General features: G+C 42.5%; 1 protein-coding gene across 1 annotated transcript in view; it reads left to right on the top strand.

The window, feature by feature from the left end:
- PLLP (plasmolipin) overlaps window positions 1-6,424 on the top strand; it is a 286,192-nt gene that overhangs the window by 181,142 nt on the left and 98,626 nt on the right. The gene's annotated exons all lie outside the window — the stretch shown is intronic.

The following is a 6,424-nucleotide window of genomic DNA, read 5'->3' as shown; positions in this document are numbered from 1 at the left end:
GAATGGCCCCAAACCCTGTTAGCCTTCCGTAAAGCTTTAAAGACCTGGCTTTGTTCCCAAGCCTGGGGTGCTGAAGGTATTAAGGGCCCCGTATCCTAGCTGTATTGCTAAGTGACCAAGTACCTTGCTCCTATCTATATTTAATCTGGATGTTTCTATTGTTTTTATTTTTTAAAAAATATTTTTAGCTTTTTAATTGTAATATTTTTCTTGAATTGTAAGCTGCCCAGAGTCATTGACTAAGAGAGGTGGCTACAGAATAGCAATAGCAATCACACTTAGACTTATATACCGCTTTGCACTGCTTTATAGACCTCTCTAAGCGGTTTACAGAGTCAGCCTATCGCCCCCAACAATCTTCTCTCCTCATTTGACTAATTTAACAACTACTGTGATTCATTTGACAACTGTGTCAAAAAAAGGTTGTAAAATGGGGCAAAATCGCTTAACAAATGTCTCACTTAGTGACATAAATTTTGGGCTCAGTTGTGGTTGTAAATCAAGGACTATCTGTAGCTTGCTTCCAGAAGTTATGGATGCTCCATCATTGGAAGTTTTCAAAAATAGGCTGGTCAACTCTTTGACTGGGATGGTATAAAGTCTCCTGCCTTGAGTAGGGGGTTGGACTAGAAGACCTCTGAGGTTCCTTCCAGCCCTTGGGTTCTATGTTCTAAAGTCAAATAACTGGAGAAGGAACTGGCCACATTTTCTGGCTCTCCAGTTTACTCAAAGCACCACACGTACCTTTCTGAACTGGGGTCAGACACTGATTAGAGCAATCCAGCTCAATGGCCAATGCAATGAATGAATGAACCTTTTATTATCAAAGTACAACCATGTATACATTGAGATTGGCTGAGCCTCCCTTCGTGCCCCCACCCCCAACTTACAGTGACACAAACCCTCCATCTTATTACACGATGTGAGCTAATTGCACAACACACCGGCCTCGCAAGTCAATCATGCATAAAGTTTATAAAGTTATTTCCCGTTCAAAAGCCTGACAGCCCATGGATAAAAGCTGTTCTTCAGCCTGTTGGTATGGCTGACTATACTCCTGTATCTCCTACCCGATGGTAGGAGAGTAAAGAGATACCGTCCAGGGTGTGAGTCATCCCTGAGAATTTTCCTCACTTTTCCAAGGCAGCGAGCCCTGGCGATGTCATCCAGTGGTGTCAGGGGACAGCCCAGGATGTTTTGTGTTGTGCTCACCACCCTCTGTAATACTTTCCTATCCGCGGCTGTCAGACCAGCACACCAAACCACAATACAGTACGAGAGGACGCTCTCTATAGTAGACCGGTAAAAGAGGGTGATTAGCCGTTGTTCTACCCTGTTCTTCCGCAAGACCCTGAGAAAGTGATTGGTGACCAGTGGAAGAAGACCCTAAGGCCATTTTCAAACTGTATCAGGTGATCTATAGGACTTACTCAATTTCTTCTATTTGAGGTATAGTCTTCAAAACTTCTGCAAGGTGAGAACATGCTGGACCGTCAAGATGGTTGTTGCTCAATCTAAAGCCAAATAAACATACAGTAGGTCAGTTGGTCTATGTGAGATCAAGTTTCCCCAACTTGAAGATGGAATTCAATCTGCAGATACTTACCCAAGTCTTTTCAGGAGAGGCATTTTAGAGAGCTTTGACGACAACTTCAGAATTGTGGTGTTGTCAAGATTCAAAGAGCCAAAACTAAGAAACAGATAAAGAAGATAGAGATCATAATTATTATAGTGGAACCCCATTTGGGAAATCTCTGTTATTTGCGTATCCCAATCAGGCACAAGAAATATCCCTGGATAATAGCATCTATTCATTTCCCTTCAGGCCAACACTTGTACCTGTAGCATTTTTGCTTATCCTCATAAAATAGCCAGACAGGAACTTTGTGATGTGAATTATGGAGTGATAGTTGCTTTATGGATTCATCTCCTAGCCCATCAGAGCAGGAAGGCAAGGCATATTGCAGGTCCCAACCATCAAGGAAGTATCTCTGGTGGGACCTAGAAATAGGGCCGTCTCTGTGGTGGCTCCCTCACTTTGGAACATCATTTATTCAGTTGTTAAGCAAAGCGGTCATTGTAAAACCACAACTGTGCTTATATTGTTGCTCGAGCTTTCCTTTGCTTTACAGACTTATGAAGACCATAAATGCCGGCATTAGTTGCAGTCATATTTTATTTATCATCATAACTGAACAGCTCTAAACAAAGGCAGTCACTAAATAAAGGATGAACAATAGCCCTTCCTTATGCAAAGCAGGTAATGTGTAGACCAGCCAAGGTTCCTAGATCTGCTGCACAAGAGTAGAATCACCCTAACCACTATGTACTACATCTTAGCACAGGGGTGTCAAACTGCCGGCCCGCAGGCCAGACACGTCATCCGGAAACCATGCCCACCCCATTGCCAGCAATGGTGAAAAGGCTCCAATACGTTGCATGACGTTGTGAGTTTGACATGTCTGTCTTAGCATATTTAGAATACAGTACATAGAATAAAAGGGTTGGAAGGCACCTTGGAGATCATCTAGTCCAACCCTCTGATCAAGCAGGAGACCCTATACCATTCCAGACAAACAGCTGTCCAGTCTCTTCTTGAAAACCTCCAGCAATGAAGCACCCATAACTTCCGGAGTCAAGTCGTTCCACTGATTAACTGTCCTCACTGTTAGGAAATTTCTCCATCTGTTACTTCTTGTCCTATCCTCAAGTGCTTTAGAGAATAGGCTGACCCCCTCTTCTCTGTGACGGCCCCTCAAATATTAGAAGACGGCTATCAAGCCTTCTCTTTGTTAGACTAGACACACCCAGTTCCTGTAACTGCTCTTCATATGTTTTAGCCTCCAGCCCCCTAATAGGCTTTGTTGCTGTTCTCTGCACTCTTTCTAGATTTCAACATCTTTTTTGTATGAGGGTGACCAGAACTGGACATAGCATATTTAGGCAACATCTCATTCTTTACACAAGATTAAACCCACTATATAACCCCGGAATTATTGGAACAGATTAAATAAACAATTGGAATTCCATTACAAGGCATCCCATGCCCTACAGCAATATACTCTAAAGGCCACTTACTTGATACTCTTTAAGTGGCATTTGCCAGCCAAAGCATCTAGGAGAAGACTGAGACTATCCAAACTCAGGTCACTGTTGGAAAAACTAGAAATGGAAGGAAAGTACAAGTTTTTAGAAAAGTTGTTCAGAAAAGAACGGAAATAGCAAACTGGCATAAGGTACGGTGACCCTGTGAAAAAGAGGCAAATCTGAGAGCAGTTCATAAGGATAACAGCTTTTTAACTGTTTACGTTTCCCTCCCGTCCAGAATCAGCTGCTGGTGAGAAAAACTGTCACCAACTGCCACACATGGCTTGGATACAGATGGTGGCTGACTGGAATGGAGAGTTTAACCACCTTTTCAGTTGCCCAAGTGACAGGGCAGAGGTTCCCCATCACAAATGAGTCACTTGGGATATTTTTGACTGCAAGTCTATCAGCCTCCTGGAAGGCCCACTGGCAGGAGTAAACCTGGGCAGTCTTCTCTAAGACCAGCAAGTCATTGTTCAAAAACAGCCCAGCAACCCATTACAGACCAGTAGACAATTTTACTGCTCTTTCTTTCACTTTCACTAAGAGCTCTAGCAACTCTTAGCTCTCTTAAATCAGTAATTGTCATAAGGAAATTTTAGAGCAAGTAGAGATATCACTGCACTCATTTCTCATGCTAGTAAAGTTATGCTTAAAATTCTACAAGCTAGACTCCAGCAGTATGTGGATCGAGAACTACCAGAAGTACAGGCAGGATTTCAAAGAGGCAGAGGAACTAGAGATCAAATTGCTAACATACGCTGGATCATGGAGAAAGCTAGAGAGTTCCAGAAAAACATCTACTTCTGCTTCATTGACTATGCTAAAGCCTTTGATTGTGTGGATCATAACAAACTGTGGCAAGTCCTTAAAGAGATGGGCATACCAGACCATCTTATTTGTCTCTTGAGAAACCTATATGCGGGCCAAGAAGCAACAGTGAGAACTGGACACGGAACCACTGATTGGTTCAAAATTGGGAAAGGAGTCCGGCAAGGCTGTATACTGTCACCTTGCCTATTTAATTTATATGCAGAGCACATCATGAGAAAGGCAGGGCTAGATGAATCAAAAGTTGGAATTAAGATTGCCGGAAGAAACATCAACAACCTAAGATATGCAGATGACACCACTCTAATGGCAGAAAGTGAAGAGGAACTAAAGAGCCTCTTGTTGCGAGTGAAGGAGAGTGCAAAACTTGGGTTGAAACTAAACATTAAGAAAACCAAGATCATGGCATCCGGCCCTCTCAATTCCTGGCAAATAGATGGGGAAGAAATGGAGGTAGTGACAGATTTTATTTTCCTGGGCTCCAAGATCACCGCAGATGGGGACTGTAGCCAAGAAATTAAAAGACGCTTGCTCCTGGGGAGGAAAGCCATGGCAAATCTAGACAGCACACTAAAAAGCAGAGACATCACCCTGTCAACAAAAGTGCGTATAGTCAAGGCTATGGTCTTCCCAGTTGCAATGTATGGCAGTGAAAGCTGGACCATAAGAAAGGCTGAACGCCAAAGAATTGAAGCCTTTGAACTCTGGTGCTGGAGAAGACTCCTGCGAGTCCCTTGGACTGCAAGGCGATCAAACCGGTCAGTCCTAGAGGAGATCAACCCTGACTGCTCTTTAGAAGGCCAGATCCTGAAGCTAAAACTCAAATACTTTGGCCATCTAATTAGAAGGAAGGACTCACTGGAGAAGAGCCTAATGCTGGGAAAGATTGAGGGCAAGAGAAGAAGGGGACGACAGAGAATGAGGTGGCTGGATGGAGTCACTGAAGCAGTAGGCGTGAGCTTGAATGGACTCCGGAGGATGGTGGAGGACAGGAAGGCCTGGAGGAACGTTGTCCATAGGGTCGCGATGGGTCGGACACGACTTCGCAACTAACAACAACAACAAAGAGATATCACATCAAGAACTTTGAGTGGCTTTGATCTAATTCTACACTGCAGGAGTAGGCAACCTTGGCTCTTTGATGACTCGTGGACTTCAACTCCCAGAATTCCTGAGCCAGCCATGCTGAGGGGAAAGGGAGAGGTTTCCAAGCTGAGCCAGGCTGGCTCAGGAATTCTGGGAGTTGAAGTCCACGAGTCATAAAAGAGCCAAGGTTCCCTAAGACCTAATCTAGAGTAATAGAACTAACAAACAAAAAAAGATTAAAACAGCAAAAGGCAGCTCTCCAGCCTTGAAATATCCACTTTGTCAATAAATAGGGACCATCCCTTAAAAATGAGTACAGGTAGTCCTTGACTTACAACGGTTCATTTAGTGACCATTCAAAGTTACAACGGCACTGAAAAAAGTTACTTATGACAGTTTTTCACACTTAGTGACTGTTGCAGCATCCCCATGGTCACGTGATCAAAATTCAGACAGATGACAACGTATTTATGACTCTTGACGTGTCGCGTGGTCATGTGATCCCCTTTTGCAACCTTCTGACAAGCAAAGTCAATGAAGAAGCCAGGTTCACTGAACAACTGAATTACTAACTTAATAACTGCAGTTATTCACTTAACAACTGTGACAAGAAAGGTCGTAAAATGGGACAAAACTCCCTTAACAACTGTCTCCCTTAACAACAGAAATTTTGGGGTCAATTGTGGTCATAAGTCAAAGACTATCACTATCCACCTCATCAATAAATCGGAACTATTCCTTGAAGATGAGTACTAACCATCTTTATGAAGTCCCTCCTTGAAGAAACCCAAAACGAAGAACTTTTCCATTCCAAAAATCTGTATTTTGCAGTAAGAAATTAGAAATCAGTAGCACTTTTAGGTCTTACACTTACTTAATATCATCAATGTAAAGGCCCCGTTGCAATATCTCAGCTACATGTTCAACGCTGGTGGGAAGAATTCTACCATTGGTTAACCTGGAAATCCAGAAACACAGCAAGTTGAGAAGAGTCTGGGGTCTGACTGAACACCACTTGTTTTCCTATGTGTGGCACTTGTGCAATGCACAGAGAAACATTTGTTCATGTAGTGACATCTATCTATCTATCTATCTATCTATCTATCTATCTATCTATCTATCTATCTATCTATCTATCTATCTATCTATGTCTCCATCCATCCATCCATCCATCTCAGTGTTTCTCAGCCTTGGCAACTTTAAAATAGGCAGACTTTAACTCCCAGAATTCCCCAGCCAACTGTCTAGCAGATAGATAGATAGATAGATAGATAGATAGATAGATAGATAGATAGATAGATGTCATCTTCTCAATATCTTATTTATTTAGATCTCTCATCTTTCTCTACATTTATCTATAGTACCTTGTTTCTCTCTCTCTCTTCTTCTGTTTATCTACCTATCTAATTTTTACACCATT

Source organism: Vipera berus (genome assembly GCF_964194415.1).
Source record: "Vipera berus genome assembly, chromosome: 10".
NCBI classification, from domain to species: domain Eukaryota; kingdom Metazoa; phylum Chordata; class Lepidosauria; order Squamata; family Viperidae; genus Vipera; species Vipera berus.
The sequence above is the reverse complement of the archived record's forward strand: the minus strand, read 5'-3'. Positions and strand labels throughout refer to the sequence as shown.